The sequence below is a fragment of the Anoplolepis gracilipes genome, chromosome 15 (genome assembly GCF_047496725.1).
Source record: "Anoplolepis gracilipes chromosome 15, ASM4749672v1, whole genome shotgun sequence".
Lineage (NCBI taxonomy): Eukaryota > Metazoa > Arthropoda > Insecta > Hymenoptera > Formicidae > Anoplolepis > Anoplolepis gracilipes.
Window position 1 is genome coordinate 4849749 of NC_132984.1, and position 19556 is coordinate 4869304.

The window sequence follows — 19556 nt, forward strand, 5'->3', positions numbered from 1 at the left end:
CGTGACAGGTTGGTTACGTTTTATATATTTATATTTTTCTATCACAGCATTTTGAAATACCATTTATAAAAATTCCGTTTCGTGGTAGAGTATAAAATTAAATTCAATATTCGTCCGTCATCTGGCGACACATATTGATATATATTTTAATCAATTCAGTCGAAATACAAAATAAAAAAAATACACACACACACACGCGCGGAGGGCAAAACTATATTTCTATTGAATTAAAGCGCTCGTGGCTGCGTTCCCAAAGCGAGACAAACTGCGAGCATTAATTCCAACTTGTCGTCGATGAATATTTCCTGGTCGACAGGAAGTCGTGAGAAGGAGACGCGGTAACAAAGGGCAAAAGCGGTCGCCGTCGCCGCCGACGATTCCGCACCGGAATTTTCGCGCCGCGTCTCTAACGAGAGCCCATGAATTTTCGCTTCATCGCTAAATGCGAGAGAAGAAAGAAATGGTAACGAATGGGATTGAATCCCTGGTTGTCGGGGGACAAAGGGAAAGCCGGGAAAGCGCGATGCGTGCTCGGCGGAAATTTCACGTTTTTCTTTTTCCCTTTTTTCCTCTTTCTTTGATAACACAGCCTAGAGAAAGAGAGAGAGAGAGAGGGGGGGGGAGACAATGTCATTTCTGTCGAAATTTATCGCGCCGCCGCAAGTACATACCACCCTCGTTCTCGCAAGAGGGTTGCCGGAAGAGATTAGGTTTCGACCCGAACGTTAACCGCAACCGTGAATCGCGTGCGTTACCCTCTTCTCGCGATAAAATGTCGAAGGGGAAGAGAAAGGGAATCCCGTAAAAGGATACGCCAAGAATCCGGCAACTCTCTAAAGGCAACATCCTGTGAAACTCGAACTAAAATCCAAAAGCCCGTTGAAACAACAAACTCGAGAACTACAAAGAAAAGCCGGGGGAAGTCTCCGGTGTTAGATTTTTCGCGATTTTCAATGTGTATAAGGATCAGTGTTTCCTCCTTCTCTTTCTCTCTCTCTCTCTTTCACTCGAATAAAATCAACGACAACTTCTTCTTAACGAAAATTTAAGCAAAGACCCAGTTACCGGAGTTTGATCACAAGTGAGCACAAAGCGAGGAGTTTCGGGATTAAACTGCGGGGACTGTAAATGAATAACGGGATCTTACTTTCAGTTAATTTGGCTTGCAAATTCAGTTGGCTTCATCGCCGAGCAACAATAACTTTGGATAGAATTTAACTTCGAATACAGTTAGAGGATTAAATTATCGAAATTTAAGAAACCCCTCTCTCTCTCTCTCTCTCTCTCTCTTTTTTTCCGTTTTTTCGACGTTCGCTTTAGAAAAAAAAATGTGCAACTTTTCTAACCATTTCTAGATTATGTATAATGTATTCTGCGCGTTTCACACGTAACCCGCCTCTGTTTTATGCGAGACGCGGCGAAAACCGGGGTAAAAAACGCGGCTGGTTTTTTCCAACGAAAATAGTTTCGGTGGCACTTGTCACTCGCGCATGCGAGAAGTTCAACATGCCGACGTCGCCGCGAGTGGATATCTAGGTGGGTAGGTCCTCGTTTAAATTCAAATGCCAACCCAGTTCCTTGAAGCCCTTTCGCGAAATTTACTTTTCAGCCTGCGTGCGAAATAATCACAAAAACTTAGCGTGACTTTATATACGTCGTCCCGCGTTAAAATTGACGAACATTTCGTTGCGAATAATTTTGCTGTTAAAGAACTGATGATAACTAGCAAAATTTCAAGAAACATGTCCCAAGAAAATAATGTCAAATATGTAAATAAACTTATTAATTAAAGCAACGATTATTTAGGAAATCAACACAGTACACGCGTAAAATTAATAAAATTTATAATTTGTATATTAATTTTACATAGATTGTCATTCTGTTGAGAAAAAACTGGATCAACTACGTCAAAAGTTAATAAATCTAATACATTACAAAATTCAATTTGAGAATTGAAAAAGCTATTGTTCTTTTAAAAAGAAATAATTTGAGAGTAAAGATTTTTTCTGTAGAATTAAAACTTTTAATTTAATTTTTAATTATATTTTTAATACAATATTTTAAATTTAATTTCTAACTTTAAGAACTGATGATAAATAGCAAGATTTCAACCAGCATCTGAAGGAAATAATGCAAAATAAGTAAACTTATTAATTAAAGCAACGATTATTTAGGAAATCAACACAGTACACGCGTAAAATTAATAAAATTTATAATTTGTATATTAATTTTACATAGATTGTCATTCTGTTGAGAAAAAACTGGATCAACTACGTCAAAAGTTAATAAATCTAATACATTACAAAATTCAATTTGAGAATTGAAAAAGCTATTGTTCTTTTAAAAAGAAATAATTTGAGAGTAAAGATTTTTTCTGTAGAATTAAAACTTTTAATTTAATTTTTAATTATATTTTTAATACAATATTTTAAATTTAATTTCTAACTTTAAGAACTGATGATAAATAGCAAGATTTCAACCAGCATCTGAAGGAAATAATGCAAAATAAGTAAACTTATTAATTAAAGCAACGATTATTTAGGAAATCAACACAGTACACGCGTAAAATTAATAAAATTTATAATTTGTATATTAATTTTACATAGATTGTCATTCTGTTGAGAAGAAACTGGATCAACTACGTCAAAAGTTAATAAATCTAATACATTACAAAATTCAATTTGAGAATTGAAAAAGCTATTGTTCTTTTAAAAAGAAATAATTTGAGAGTAAAGATTTTTTCTGTAGAATTAAAACTTTTAATTTAATTTTTAATTATATTTTTAATACAATTTTTTAAATTTAATTTCTAACTTTAAGAACTGATGATAAATAGCAAGATTTCAACCAGCATCTGAAGGAAATAATGCAAAATAAGTAAATTTATTAATTAAAGCAACGATTATTTAGAAAGGAAATTAACAGAGTACTCGCGTAAAATGAATATAATTTATAATTTGTATATTAATTTTACATAGATTGTCATTCTGTTGAGAAGAAACTGGATCAACTACGTCAAAAGTTAATAAATCTAATACATTATAAAATTCTTAAATTTGAGGATTCAAAAAACTATTATCCTTTTAAATATAAATTAATTTGAGAATAAAGATTTTTTCTGTAAAATTAAAACTTTTAATTTAATTCTTAATACAATTTTTAAAATTTAATTTTCATCTTTTATTTTCATGAATTTTTCTGTGCAGTTACTATAAAATTTTTATGATACAATCACTATAAAAAAGTTAGTTCCATAATAAAATATTAATGATTAGATTTTATTTACAATCGATATAAGATATTATTTACAATTTTGAAATGAAATTATTAATTACAAAAATTACAAAAATTGACGCTAAAATTTGTAAATCTACATACTATATTGATTTTACATAGATTGTTAAATTTTAATTAACTTTATGAAATATTCTCTTAACTATTGGACGAAAATTCCAATTTTAAAAAACGGAGCAATTTACTAAGTTCAAAAATTTTTGACTATAGAAATTTCCTCAAATTCGCGCGACTCTTATCACGGATCATACATACGTGTATCAAGATTCTGTAGCGTTACGAGATGAAGCGCGGGGGGGGGGCGGGGAGAAAGGGGGGGGGGAAATGTTTCCGTGATGTCGAAAATCATCAGGGCGTCCTCCAGGCCGATGCTAATGTTCTGATACGACATCTGCGCCCCTCGGTATATGTCACGTAAGTACGTCGAGTATCTCTTGGACATTACCGCGGATATAAGCAGCAGACGTTTCGTGATCCGCCCGGTAAGAGAAACGACCTCGTACGATATGGATAAACCGGATGTAAGAAACGCATTTCAAAAGTCGTCATCGACGTTGCGGCTCGTTTCGAAAGATTACGACCGTGAAATCGAGCAAGTATGAAATTGAGAATCCAAATACTCACTTGCACGTCATATAGTTTACAGTAGTAAAAATTGATAGAAAAAGCTGATTATCGGGAGATATTTTAAATTTTAAAATATTCAAATAATGTGGTTGCATAGGTGAAATTACCCATTTCAAAAGTTTTTCAAATGTCTGTTTCTTCTATAAAAATTTCAAATTTTCAAAGATATACTTAGCATGCGATGCTTATGATAAATGTTCATAAATTAATTTATAATTTCTCAATTTATAAAATTCATAATTTCTATTACTTGTTTTTAAAAAATATTTTATTTTACAAAAAAAAAAAAAAAAACTGTATTCAAAACACACATATTATTAAAATATAGATTAAATATTTTGTAAAATACTTATGATAAAGAAAGAATAAAAAAAAATAAATATTTATAATAATATTTTGTTCCATTTAAGATTACAAAATATTCAAATTTTGATATAAATATTTCGTATATATTTCATAATTATTGCATGCTGTTCTATCAGTGATTGCGATTTTAGGAAAGCTATCCGAAATATCAAAATTTAAATAATTTTTCCTAGGATTTAAATTTCAAAAAATTCGAAAATTTCTTCCGAAAGATGAGGAGATTTTGTCGAGTCGAAAAATAATCCGCAAAAAATTTCGGCGCGAAAAATGCTTATCGAACCATGCCTGGGCTATGCAAGAAGCGGCAGAGCAACCGGCTAACCGCTGGTTGTGTGCTACGTGCTTCCGGGTAGATAATTCTAACACAAAACCCTATGTAAAGCCCGCCGGCGGTGGGTTGCCCGTGGGTGTGTAACGTGATGTTAAATTGTACCGTTTCGAGCGATTGCCGCGAATAACGTGGCGGCTAATAGAACATAGCCGTGCGAAATTCGCGTATCGCTATACAGTTTGCTTTGTGTTCTCTCCCAATAAGACGCGCCGATGGAGATACAGAGCCGGCGATTTCATGCGCATCGAATTGAAATCTGCAACAGAGTGCTGGCAGCCAATTAACGTGCAATTGTGTGCAAGAGACACGTGTACGCATATACAAAGCGAAGAAATATCCATATCTTGCAGCCGAGATTTTATTACGAGATTTTATTCGCGATTACTCTAATTTTCGAGGATAAAAAAAAATCGACCGATAGTAATTGCGGCCGATTTTCGACAGCTTGGCTCTCGAGTCAAGTTGATTCGTGTTGTAAGAAATTTTTTGTTTAAATTATTTTTGTAAAACGAAATAAATTTGTAGGAGAGATCAATAATTTCCGTGATACCTCTCGTGCATTTATTCGCTTGTACAACTTAGGCAACCAGTTTCGGTGGGCGATAAAATGTGAAACAGATTCGCGCCCGCTCTTGGCTATTGCGGTTTTCATTGCAACCAGCTCGTGTATTATCGACTCTCCCGTTGTGTTTCGAGGGGTTCGATAACATTCTGGCAGCTGTCACCGACGGCGAAAAATCAGAACGTATCGGCAACGGGACCTCAGCGGGAATACGACGGGTGAAAAGATAAAAAAGAAAGATCGCTAATAGCGTAAATCGTGGAAACGTATATATTCGATAAAAAAAAATAATAATAAAAAGAAACACAGGGATCGATGCGCAGAACAAGTTAAAATAATATTACAAGCGCGCGAATTTTTATATAATACTCTAGACACCTGAAAGCGTAATCAAGAACTCAATTTAAAAAAAAAAATCGCCATATTTAATTCTTTAGTTTTATTATTAACAGAATAAATAATATAAATAATATTTTCATTTATCATATAATTTAACATATTAATATAATTTAAATCTAATAATATATAAATAATATTTCTTACAATATGTATATAAGTTTTTAAAATTTCTATACGACATTGCGGATAGATAAAGATTGATAAAAATTGTGTTCCCATTTTATAGTGAGAGAAATTTCGTTTTGTTTGGACTTTATATATGTATTATTGTTGAAAGCAAATTCTGTGGACAAACATAGTGGCCAGCGAGGTGCTCGCAAAGCGCTCTAATAAGAGCGAATTGCGCAAATAGTTTGGAAATTTACACGGTGAGAATTCTTTTCATTCGTGCGAGCCAGCCGCGATGTGGCTACTTCCACTTTTGCGGTCCGCCGTGTTTTAAATACTTTCCAATTAGCACGGTAGCTCGCATGCTCGCCACCACTCGTACAGCTTAGATTTGCATGAATCGTTTATTCCGCTGTTCAAAATCCCGGTACGATAACTGGTTTTGTTAAAAGGAATTTGCGCACTTTATCGGCAAATTTTCAATCCGACGCCCGTATACTTCTTTCAATTTCGAATTAATTACACATACACACAGGCAAGGATTTAGTGTGTAAATTGTTTGAAAAATATAAAGGAATAGAATACATTTGCATTTTTAGCAAAAAAAGATGCAAGTTTAAGAAATTTTGTGGTGTCTCTTTAGTTTCAGATACATTTAGTTAAGAGTATAAAATTAAATTTAACTTTTCGATCCAACGTCCGCGCGTTTTTCTTACAATCCCGAAATAATTATACACAGCTAGTCTAATAACTAAATTATGTATTTAGAAAATTTTTTGGAAAATTATTTAAAAAATTATTATAATAAACTATTTAAATTAAAGGCTTTCGATATTACAAAGTAATAAAATTAAAATAATTTAGCAATGAAGAGCCGACGCGGATATAGAGCGTGAAAATAATTTTAAACTAATTTAAATTTAATTAATTATTAATTATTCGTGATCCATACGTTTCCCACTCCTTTCCGGCCTTTTCGACTTAAAATAAAACGTTCATATAAGATAAAGTACAATAGAATAAAAAATAATAATACAAAAGTTGATAATAAAATTAGAATCATTTTCAAGATGTTCGTTACATAATTTATCTCAATCGATCCTCGCGAATATCTAATGTAAAAAGCTTCCTAAATGGTACAAGAGTAAGTAAAGCATGTTTTCAGACATGTCAAAATTGAAACTTAAAATAAAAATGATAAAATGAAACAGAGGCAATTTACTCAGATCGAGGAGAACACCAGAGACCAGACAAACCGCTGACATATGACTGATAGAATTTATACCGAATAATTTAAATAAACGTTGAATGTCAAAAACATAAAATACAAAACGATAGATTCCAATAAAAGACACGTATCAAAACAATATTGTATGAAATCTTTGATAGATTGTCAATAATTGTTAAACAAGATTTATTCAATTTTACTGTATCGCTCTGGAGGTTCAAGGCATTTTTTAAAAAAATTATTGCATTTGAAAAATAAAACTTAATTATAATATAATTATTTGGAAAATTATTTAGAAAGTATAAAGTGGGACGAGATACAGAGTTTTAATAAAATTTGATGCAAGTTTGAGAAATTTCGTGGCGTCTCTCGTTTCAGACACATTCAATTAAAAGAGTATAAAATTGTACTGGCGTACCTACAGAAATTCAAATGTGAGCTTTCTGTTTCTGAAAACTCGTGAAATCTTTGCATTCGCAATCGATTCTGTTCGAGCTGTGCATTTTAAGAACAAAAAGAAAAAAAAAAAAAAAAGACATTTATACATCAGCCAATGGCGTATTAAAGTGTATAAACGTGATGACGAAATTGATGAGCAACATTTCCGTCTTCCTCTGGGCCACTTTGTTCCCCATCAGTGCCAATGATCGGAAATTGTAATCCTTCGGCCTTCCAGCATAGCCATGTCACGTTGGCTGGATACATACGGGGTTGCTTAATAAATCCACAGAGCGGATACAACTCGCCCCCGCAATCTAGCCGCCGGACACGTAATCTAGCTTAACGTATGTACCCACTCGATTTTCTCGCTTTCCCGTAGCCCTTACTCGCCCTCTTTCTATCTGTCTTCTCTCTCTCTCTCTTTCTCTCTCTTCCCCTATCTATCTTCCGCGAGTCGCGAGAAGGCAGAGAGAGTCTGCACGGGATTCCCAGATATGAAATCGCCCGTAGATATGGACCACGATGAATCGCTCTTGGAAGTTGAAGCGCAGAGCGTGGGGTGAAATAGAGACGAATCAGCTCCGTAAAATTGAACTTTAGATATTTCAACTGTGAGTTTCAAATTCGGGTGTTTGCATATTGCAGGTATCGAGCACGAATTATCATAGAAATCTTCGGAGCGGATAGTTCTCCGCTGTCTCATCTTCCTTGAATTTCCGCAATTTTCGTGTCAACTAGTTTTTATATTAAAAACTTCTTTTACAATCTTCAATTTTTCAAAGTAAAGAGAAAAAAAAACAAACAAAAGGTCGTATCTCCTTGTCATTTATTTATTTCGGAAATTTTCTTTCATAAAGGATCTTTAAAATCTCTGGAACCGGGTCAAAAGATATATATCTTGTATCTTTACGTCGAAAATATTTTCCAAAAATGCGACTTTTGTCAGAATGCATTCTTTGCATCTTCGAGCTTTTTTTTTTCTGTTTTTTTTTTTTGTTTTTTTTTAAACCGGATACAGCGTCAAAGCTCGTATCTCGTTACGTATCTCTCTAGGGGAAAATTGGAGCGAGAGGAAAATAAAAATTCGCTCGACTCTGTTACGACTACTACTGTAACAAATGCGCTTCGCAGAAACTGACTCGATCGTAATTCCATGGCTATTCATTAAAAGCGATATCGCGAGCTTTGCCCCCGATATCTCGTAAATCACAAATTGGCGACGCGAGCATTAAACCGTGATTCGAGAGCGATACGGGAGGCAAAGCGTAGGGGAAGAGAGAAGGGGGGGGGAGGGGAGGTGGTGGAAAGTTTGGATTTACCATCGTAAATGCCCGAGCTGACGAAGTCATATAAAGCGACGGTGGTGGATTTAAAAAGCGGTTCACATAAAGCTCCCTTATGAAGCGAATCCTGAGAATCCTCGCGGAATCGCGAGTAGCTTCCGCTTCATTGGGATTTATCGCGAGGACAGGGATGGCGACCCGGGCTTGATTCTGACGCTTCGACCCTGAGCTTAACCTTACGTAACAGTCCTGGCTGGTGTGAGGCGATAAATCTTCATGGAGGCATTAGCGGTCCCTGTTACCGCATACAGACTCTGCTACAAGTATGTATCGCTGTCAAGGTGACCTCCGACGACGTAACAGGGAATGGACGAGAAGTGCAAGATTGGGGGTCGGATGACGTTACAGAAAAATGGATAGGAATTTTGATGGAGTGGTCCTTTTTCGCGCAAAGTCTATATTCTTGTAGAGTAATATTGCTTGATAAAGATGAGATATTACACATGGGTTCTATTACGGTATCGCGACAATACGGCAAAACTTAGCGCACTTTTCAAAGTGCAATATGTGAACTGCAACGGGGAATGGGAAAATTATGGGCACGTTTACGCTGGTAAATAAGACTCGGGCTGGTAAATAAAAACTTGGCGAATCTTGATTCACCGACAAACTTCTCTCCACGCAGATCATCACGAAACTCTTATACCACCGCCGAGAGAGAGAGAGAGAAACTTACAAAACGATGTAACAGTACCGAAACAAGATTTGCGCGTACGCGCGGCACAAACTTTCTCTATAAATCAATGTGGAGAGGGTTTCCTTCTCTCTGGGAAACCCCCGACAAATAGAGAGGGTCACTCAATCGAAGATCCGCGGAGCGGTGTTCACGTTTGATGCAACTCTTCGATTCCTCTCGCGAGATAAATAACTGTGACTGTCGAGAATAGAGTTGTAAAACGAGATACCAAGACTTGATATTGTATTGTTTCGAAATTCGAAACAAGATCAAGATAAGGTTTTTTATTAGTTATCAAGACCAAGATTGTCAAGATTATTGATTTTGTAAAGATTATTGGTTAAAAAGGAAATTGAAGTACACATGTATATTTGTAAATTACCATATGGAAAAATCACCATATTACATATATACAAATTTAGAAACATTCGATAAACAATATAAAATTTTATACAATTTTTATTTAGCTACAAAGAGCTTTATATAAATATAATATATTTTGTGTGAGAAGTAAACGAATGATATAAATAGTAATAATTCTCTTAAATTATATTGTAAAAATAATATGTTAAAAACTGTTATTTTAAACAATTATTAGAGAAAAATTGTTAATAAAATCGAGACAAGATTAAAATTTTCCAAAATTTTCCAATACAATATTTTTACGAATATGGTTTTGTTTTGAATCTTGTCGAGAACGTAAAAGAAAAAAAGAGAGAGAGAAAGAGAGAAAAAATACCGTCTTCTCTTTTTTAATTTCTACACTTATGTTTTTATTCGACGAATACTCATAAAATGTGCGTGTTTATTTTGCACGAAAGTGGCGATCGAATTAACAGGATTGTTTCCCCTATAGACTCCCCGGATCGCTATCCCTCCCCTCCCCTTCTCTCCCTGCCCGGCTGTTGATTCTATCTCCTAAGATCCTAATATCCCGAGGTATTAGGGCATCCGTGTAGACCGAAATCGACCTGTCGCTCGAAACACGGTGGGAATCGAATTACAACGCGGACAATAATCGCTTCTGTCGCTTCAATCGCGAAAGCCAAGAAGCAAGGATTCTACTCCGCCCTCTTTTTTCGGAAGAAAAGCGATCCTGGTATTGCGATACCTGCATCTTTAGATAACTCGAACAATCCTTCTAATGCTTTCTTTCTATACCTTCTACCCCATTTACTTTATTTGTCGAACGTATTACGAATTAATTTCGCCAGTTCAGCTTTTTCTTTGAAATTATCCAAAAGTTTAATTAATAATAAAGAAATAAATAAAATTTGACGTATAATTCTATATAAAGTCTAATTAATAATTATATAAAATCATGTAATAAAATTATATAGCAAATGTTATAAAATCCGAATAATAAAATTAAGTAATTAATAAATAAAATGTAATTGATAATTTTAGAAATTGCTATATTGAGAGGAAAAATTTGCTTTCCCAACAACTCCAGGATTCCGGGAGTCGAAAAAATTCAGATTGAAAAGTGTCGCAACGATACCGGGCAGATAATGAGGGCCAGGGGACAGGGGGCGGGGGGAGGGTGGGGGGGGTGAAAGGGGGCGAGTCTATCTCTTCGTGGATAGTTTCTGAAATATGTGGGGGCGCGGGTATCGAAATAAAATGCCGCCGTAACGGATTATCGATCCGTCCCTACCCGAAACTCGACTCGCCCGAGCCGGGGCGGGCAAAGTTTCCGCGATATGTTACTTAAATGGCGATACTGAAACTACGGTGTAAAGTGAGACATTTTTCACCACCACCACCCCCCCCCCTCCCTCCCCTCCGCCCCCCGCCCCTCCGTGAGTTTTCGCTCCCGCGCGAGATACCACCCTGGGCGCGTCATAGCGTGCACATTACATTTGGCCGGGTTCCACTGGCGCGTCCGCTCGCAATTTTCACTGGCATCCCCTCGATCCACGCGAAACACGCGGACGGTAATCAACCTCTCCGTCGTCCAATTAATAGATCGGGACTAAAGCCGCGTTAATAAACGCCTCGCTCGTTACCGTGCAGGGTTATGGCGCAGTTATTCGCAGATCGATCAGCGGAAGATTATATCTTATTTGTGCGTGTGTGAAATAATCCCCGAAAGCTTCACTTGACGTTCCTTTATAAATGTCATTGAGAATTATGTATTAAGCTTCGAGATTATTACGTGATAAATTACAGATAAAAGCAAGTGCAAGAAGATTGTAATAGATGATAAAACAAAGAGTTACTAAAGAAATTTTAGAATTTAATAATTAAAAGATTATTAAAGGCAAGAATGCAAGAATTAAAATTGATAGAGAAATATTAGAATATAAAAATTTTAGAGAAAAGGCTATAGCAGGATAAGCGTACAAAAAGTGCCCCCGATGTGTTTTTAAATAATACTTGGCCTGTCATTTTCTCATTGTAAAAGAAAATTTTCCTCGAAATTTCAGCTCCTTAACTTTATTATTTCCAGAGTTATCGAGAAAAACCTTATTTTATTTTTTTTTCTGTAAATATTCGAGATGATCGCATATCGATTTTTTTCCGAATACTTATCAACGAAAGACACAAAAAAATATTCTTTCATTAATCTCGAATAAAAACTCGACTTTTAAAAAAAGAATGAAATTAAGAAATGACTTTCTTAACATGTTTCTTTCGAGGTTCAATCATCACACTTTTATAAAATACTCTTTTTATAGGTCTCAATACTCTCCAATTTTTTCAAATTTTTCGAGTTGATACAACGTGGTGAAAAAAAAATAAAAATCTTTTCTTTATTATTATTTTTTGATAATAGGATGGAAAATTATTTACTTTTCTTGTGATCTTTTCTCTATAATTATAATAGTAATGATAAGAGTAATAATGATAATTGTAACAGTTATAATTACACTACAAAATAGAAATATTTTTTATGCAAAAACAATTCTCAAAAATTACAACTTTTAGGTAAACTTTTAATTTTTTTTGCATAAAAAATATTTCTATCCTGCAGTATAATTATAACTGTTACAATTATTATAATTACTACTATAATTATTACAAGAAAATAAATAATTTTACGTCTTATTACTAAAAAATAATAAAAAAAAAAGATTTTTCACTTTTCTCATCATGTTGCACCAACTCGAAAAAATTGAAAAAATTTGAGAGTATTGAGACATATAAATAGAGTATTCTATGAACCTCGAAAGGAACATGTTAAAAATGCCAGCTTTTATTCGAGATTAATAAAAAAATATATTTTTTGTGTCTTTCGTTGATAAGTATTCAGAAAAAAATCGCTATAGAATCATCTCAAATATTTACAGAAAAGAAAAATAAAAACTAAAAATGATGTTTTTCTCGATAACTCAGAAAATAATAGAGTTAGGGGGCTGAAATTTTGAGGAAAATTTTTTTTTACAGTGAGGACATGACAGGCCAAATGTTATTTCGAAACTCGTCGGAGGGACTTTTAGTATGCTTATTCGTAAAGATTTTAGAATCTAAAAATGAGTTTTATCTTTACTTGAGGAGGAAATGTATAACTTGGAAGGCTTAAGGTCGAAAAGATTCTATATACTTAAGATCTAATAATGTCTGGAGGATCTAAAATCTAAAAAGCTAAATTACGTTGAATTTAAAAGACTTAAAATCCAACGTCAGAAATGAAGGGAAAAAAGTAAGTACGTGAAGCTTTAAAAATATAAACTTTCTATAAAGAATCTTTCACTGTTCAAGTTCAGTTTTACAAATCATTATTTGGAATCGGAAATTAAAAAATTCATAAAAAAATTTACGATTTAATTTTTAGGAATACAGTGTAACGTTAAATAATTTAAATACACGCCCTTTTTATCCGGAGGAATTTAGATTACGACAATAGCTCGAGTCCTTTATCGAATCGTCGCAAACTCTCAAGTGCTCCTACGATCCTTACATTCCCAACAAAAAGCCCTTATATTTCAATTTTAGGATCTCGAACCTTTGATTTTTGAGCCGGCAGGATTCTATTCACGCCGGAAAGAAACTTCAGCCAAAGTGAGGGAGAGAAAGAGTAATACGTCTAGTTTTGGACCGCGGTAGAAGCGAAGAAAGAGCAAAGTTGGCTGAACTCTGATTATAACGCGAAACGGGGACAACTCTCGAGATGAAGTGGAAGTAGAAAGAGAAAGAGAGAGAGAGAGAGAGAGAGAGAGAGGAAGACAGGAAGAAGAATTCGAAGGGATGTGCGAGGGAATCCTCCCCTGTCTTACGATCCTTCTCGCTTCTTCGTGCACATCTCAACCAGCACACACGTTATACTAGCACCTACTTACGCACGCGAGACTTCTTACGTAGTCACTGCAGCATGAACAGAATGCATTTCATCAAAACTTGCGGCTTTCATCTCGTCAGCTTTCGTCTCGAGCGAACGCTATTCACTAACCGTCGTGTGAATCAGCTTCTCAATTTCGAATATCGCATAGCCCGAAACTTATTACACGACTTATTACCCTCGTGCGCGCGAATGAGACTATTTTGTAACGCGAAATAAGCTTCCAAGCATCCTCGACAACAATTAATTTATGCATGTGAAAAAATTAAAGTACACAATTCTGACAGCGTACGTGGTGTTTGCGAATCTATCGGCTTGTGATATACTGACAAATATTTTTTTAATCTGACCTTAATTCATTTAACGGAATAATTATAGTAAGAGTATTATAACGGAATTATAAAAATTTCATTTTTATTGGCTTGTAATAATGATAAATACTTTTTTAATCTGAGCTAATCCTTTCTCAACGATTATTATAATTCATATCTGAGATTATAAATAAGTGTAAAAAGAGATTTATTTATAAACAGCTAAATTATAAAAATTTAAATTGTAGATAAACCGAAAGCAATACTGACACTTTAGCGATTAATTGCAAATTAATCTGTACGTAAGAAGAAAATTAAAATATAAAATTTTAATAGCATATGTAATATGTATTCCCGAATATCCATCGGTTTGTATACTGATGATAAATATTTTTTTGATCTGAGCTTAATCCATTTATCGATTAAAATTCATGTTCAGTAAAAGTGCACATATGCAAAAAATATAGCCAAATTATAAAAACATAAAATATAGAAAGATATCGATAAAATAATTCCAAGAATAAGATTTACAATTTGATAAATTTTTCTCACTTGCACATTTGTACCCTTCAATACGTTACATTTATTCTGCCCTTTAAATATCTTATATCTATATATGTATATCTCCATTGGTGTGTTAATAAACGACTTTGAATTGCAGGTGTTGCCTCTCACGGCGATTAATTCTAAAGAACTAAAGCGGCCCCCGTCGAATCTCGCCGCATATTTCTCGAAGAGGGCCGCGGCAGGAGCGAGGGGGAGAAATGTACACACATGCGAGGCACGTAATCCGCGTTTCGCCGTTGCGTCGGGTAAGATAAATCAGACGTCTTATGTACGTAAGCAGAACAAATTTCATTCAATCGGAATCGCGTGAGCGTATGTTGTGCGTGTGTAGATACATACGTGTGTTTGTTAGCCGCCTGCATTTATCAATAGAATGCATTTGCATTCTTTCGACTCTTCGCGCCGAGGTCGGGATTATTTTTCCAATACGTTACAAACATGCGGGGGTGGGTATTTTCGAAGGAAATATACGGGAAATACAAGTGATTGGACGCGCGTCCTCTTTCGAGACATACATTCGCTGAGAAAAGCTGAGAAAAAGAGGTCTTCTTTTTTTTCTTTCCCTTTGTTGAGAGAGATTGAGGTATATCTTATGTTAAAAGTAAAAATAAAATAAAAATTCCTAAACATTAAGATTTTCTGTAATAAGAAAAACTAAGTATCTCATATATTAAAAGTAAAAAAATAAAATCTCATATTAAAAATAAGGAAAAAAATAAATAAAAATTATTAAACATTATTAAGATTAAATATTAAGATTTTCCTTCTTTTTAGTCGAGAAAAAAAGCTAAAGTATCCCATATTGAAAATAACAAAATAAAATGTCACATTAAAAAAACATTAAGAAAATCTTATATTAAAAATGTAAAAATATTAAAAATTACTAAAATTTTCTTTTCTTCTTTACTGATAAAAGATTAAAAAAATATCTCATATATTATAAAAATAATAAAATCAAACTGATGTTAGGAATTCAAAAGAAATCTGATACTAAATGTATAAGAAAAATAAAATTTCATATTAAAATTACTAAAGTATCTAATTGTATTGTCTCGCGTTTAACGTTTAAATTAACCCCAACAACTCGGGGAGGGTGTCCAAACACATAATTATGTTTGGATGCACGAAAGATTGTATATATGCTAAGCCGCACGCGCTTAAGGGGTGCAACAACGTTACGTGCCTCGTGCAACCGCCGAAGCCGAGGATATATCGTGTCTCGGAGTTTATTCCAGAAGTGTGTCTGAAACTTCCCCTCGTCCTGTGTACTTCGTCGACGGTAACCGCGAGAGCTCGCGAAGGCATAATGAGCGCGTAAATCGTCGGTAACTTGTAATCCGCTTTGAAGTAGACGCGCGCGCGCGCGCGCGCGCGAGATCGCGACATGGCGGTCGCGCAAATTCCGTCGGCCATTTATGCAAATTATCGGCGGGCCACGGGGTTAATACATTTTCGCGTGTAACGTTTCGCGATCTGCGTATAACGAGTCGATAGTCCCGGATACATATGTATAAATATATATACGTGTATATATATATATATATATATATATATATATATATATATATATATATATATGTACGCGTACGTTTGGGCGTACACCGGGTATATTTTCCAGCGAATTTACAGCATTTGCATACTTTGGGAATATTTAAACGCGGAAACCCCCGCGGCGGGTTACCGTTGGAAAAACAGGAATTTCACTGTTGAGCGAAAACGTCCGCCATGTTTCCGCGCGATGTGGAAGATCGGAACGATGAGGTTCCGTTTAACACCCCTTCCACTTCCCTCGAATTCGATATGGGAACGTCGAAATCTTCCCTCGTTAATTTGAATTCAGTAAAGATGCCCAGTGTTTTCGATCGCTTCAATTGAACTTGGATTCAAAAAGATTATAAGAGATTGTTATCTGCCAGTTATTATAATTTTAATATTTCCTATGACGTAAATTATTTTCTTTCAATTATAAACTGTTCACATGCGTACATTCGTGTTTCATTTATAATGTGATCTGTTATCCTTATGTAAAATTATATAGATATAATATTTCTAAAATAAATATTTTTATATTATTAATTGCTATCATCTCTTTTAAGTTGAATAAATATTTACTTGTAATTAGTTCTCTTTAATAGATGTTAGCCAGAAATTTTAGTTTTCTTCAATGTTGAGAACCATTTAACTACGTAAAGCGCTTCTCTCATAATATTACGCTAAATTATTTTAATAAACTTCAAGTATAAAGTTTAATAAAAAAGTAAATAAATTTATAAATCTTAAAGTTGTATTATCTGTCATTTCATGTACGTGTGCCTAACAAATAATTTTCTAATTATATAGGAAAAGTGTAGCTGTGAAAAGTAACAGCAATATACAAACGAGAAAGATCCTGTAACGATAGACTTAATATAAGGATTATTATTATTATTATTATTATTATTAAACTCACCGTTTTCAAGAACAAGGACTCCACTCGATGAAATTAAACAAGAGACTTTACGCACTAAAAACTCGGCACATTTTTTTTTTCCCAATAATCACTAAACGCACACACAAATGCAATTTCACTCTGTTCCAATGATTGAGACGATAGTAGCCGAAAGTTGAGTTAAATTAACACACAAACTTTTTTGATTAATTTTCAAACTACACACTGCACAAATTTACGACGCGATGAATCTTCTTTATCCTAACACATTTTACCTTGCTCACGATTTAATTTATTCCTCATTCACGGTTGAATTTCAGAACGATTCGACATCACCGATACGTGAATTTAATTGGGTTTTGTTAATCGCAACAACAGGTCTTTGCCGGTAGAAACACACCCTCTGATTATATATTTAAATTTTCGTTGCTATTGTTTACCTTTTTCTCGATCAGTTTCGGTTTTTTTAAGCAATTAAAACTCTAATCGTTATGTGTCTCGGTGCACAACTTTTTGATATTTCAAGACTTTCTCGAATAGGCTTCCTGCCTTGCCTCGTCGACGTCTCCTTCAACAACACCGTATTACATCTCGACAAACGTCAACGCCAGACATTCGAATAGCGCGATCTACGTGTTCCGGTCCGCGTTCGCCGGAAGTGAGTCCGTGGGGACGTTCCAACCCTCGCGGAACTGCTGGCGGTGGCGACGACACGTCCGCGCGCATCTCGCTGATCGCATGACAGGAACGGCGGCGTCGACGGCGCGACGCCCGGACGATCGTAACTACGTAGACCGGGCCAGGAGTGGAGGACGCTGTCACCACCACCACCCTCGGGGGTGAACGACGATGGGCGGCACTTGCGGATGTTGAACCGGCACTATGCGCGACGTGTACGTAACGTCGCCGCGAGGCTCGCGAGACGGACTACGGTACCGGAATGGAAAGCTCCGCAAGCTCTCGCGCAACGCGACGCCAGAGCCTCCATTCTCATCTGCCGAGCGCGCCACGGTCGATGCCGCGGATTACACTTCCGGGCTGCTCCGGATGCTGCGAAAGCACGAGCCAGCCAGTCAGAGTTGAACTCGAGCAAGTATAAGTTTCCTTACATTTGCCTTTGCTTTCTGCGAATAATACATCTTCTTTCGAAAGCTCCTGTTGAAGAATTTTCCTTCTAAGTTTGGGGAAATCTTGATTTGCATCGATAGTTGTCATCTGATGACGTTGGGATTTTTATTATTGATAATTGGGACAGTTATAGTCACTGATGAGATAGTTAGGGCTTGTGGTCACACGCGTTGTAGCCATTGATAGTTAGGATAGTTAAAATAGTTAGGATAGTTTGAATAGTTTGGATAGTTAGGGGTCTAGTCACACGTTACTGATATAATGTAATCAATCGTCTAAAATTTCGTGAAAAATGCTTGAGAAAGAAATTCAACCGACGATATGAAGAAATTGTTTGTTTTGAACCAAGTGCTACTTATAACGCATAAGCATAATAGGGGTAACGTTTCAACCTTGCAAAGTCGGAGCGAGTCATCAAGTGTAACCCGGCCTCGCAAGCTGGAATGTCTGGAAAGCTCGAACATCGTCGAAACGCGCCGCGCAGACTCGTGGGGACGCGGGAAGAAAGGGACAGCCGGCTATCGATTCAGTTTTACCAACAGATGGACCCTTTTGCTGGTGACTTCAGGATCGTCTAGGGACTTGTCGAGGAATACATAGTTCGTATCGCTGCTTACACGCGAGGCGGGAACCTTTGTAGATCGATGTCCTCTCAAAGGACGCGCGAGCCCAAACGTGCCGAATAAACTCGGGTGGCTTGATGCGAGAGGGCTTCGAGAGCTTTCGAGCTATGCGCCTTGAGGACTGCTAATTGAGTTGCTCGATTGCGCTGTCGGATATTCCACAGTCTTCCTCGGGTCTTCCGGCCAAGATCCTAAGACTAATTAATCTCACGCGTGAATGGCGAGCCGGCTTCCTCGAGCGGAAAGGCATTATTTTAGATCGCAACCTTTGCAAAGTTTTCTATTGTAAATAAAAGTGTGCTATGCTTTAATTTGTTACACTAATTATAATTAATAAAAATTGTAATATCTTGTTAAATACAAATTCTGATTTTATGCATATATTAATTAAACCTCTGTTTCATTTTAATTTGAAACGCAGGACGAGACTTTTATCCTTAAGCATTATGATAAATATTATGATAAATATTTATAATTTTTAATCTAATCATTCTGTGAGTACTTTTTCTTAGTTTCTAGAAAGTCAAGTTTGGAAAAAAAAATTTATTTTCTAGAAAAAAAAACTCTGAAATTTACGTTAAATAAATTTTTCAGTCTAAGCTTTATCTTGGAAATATATTTTTTTGACTCAAAGCTTTTGAAATTCCAAGAGACACATAATATTTTTGTTGCATTAAATTAAACGAGAATCGAGCGAACGCTCAGTGGTAAAAATTTTTTTTGACACATGGAGGTTCAGTTGCACCTGCAGCGGACAATGTTGTTCACGACCATTGACACTGTAATTTGGGACGTCTGCAATGTTGTGGTTGATGCGTTGTTGCGCTGTGCACGACTCGATA

At 35.5% G+C, this 19556-nt stretch overlaps 1 protein-coding gene across 1 annotated transcript in view; it reads right to left on the reverse strand.

The window, feature by feature from the left end:
- The window catches only part of Nlg-4 (neuroligin 4), a 263720-nt gene extending 245819 nt beyond the window's left edge, over nt 1-17901 (reverse strand). Inside the window, exon 1 of the mRNA XM_072907336.1 lies at nt 16985-17901. The gene's annotated coding sequence lies outside the window, so the exon portion shown is untranslated. The remainder of the gene's footprint in view (nt 1-16984) is intronic.
- Between the last annotated feature and the right edge of the window lie 1655 nt (nt 17902-19556).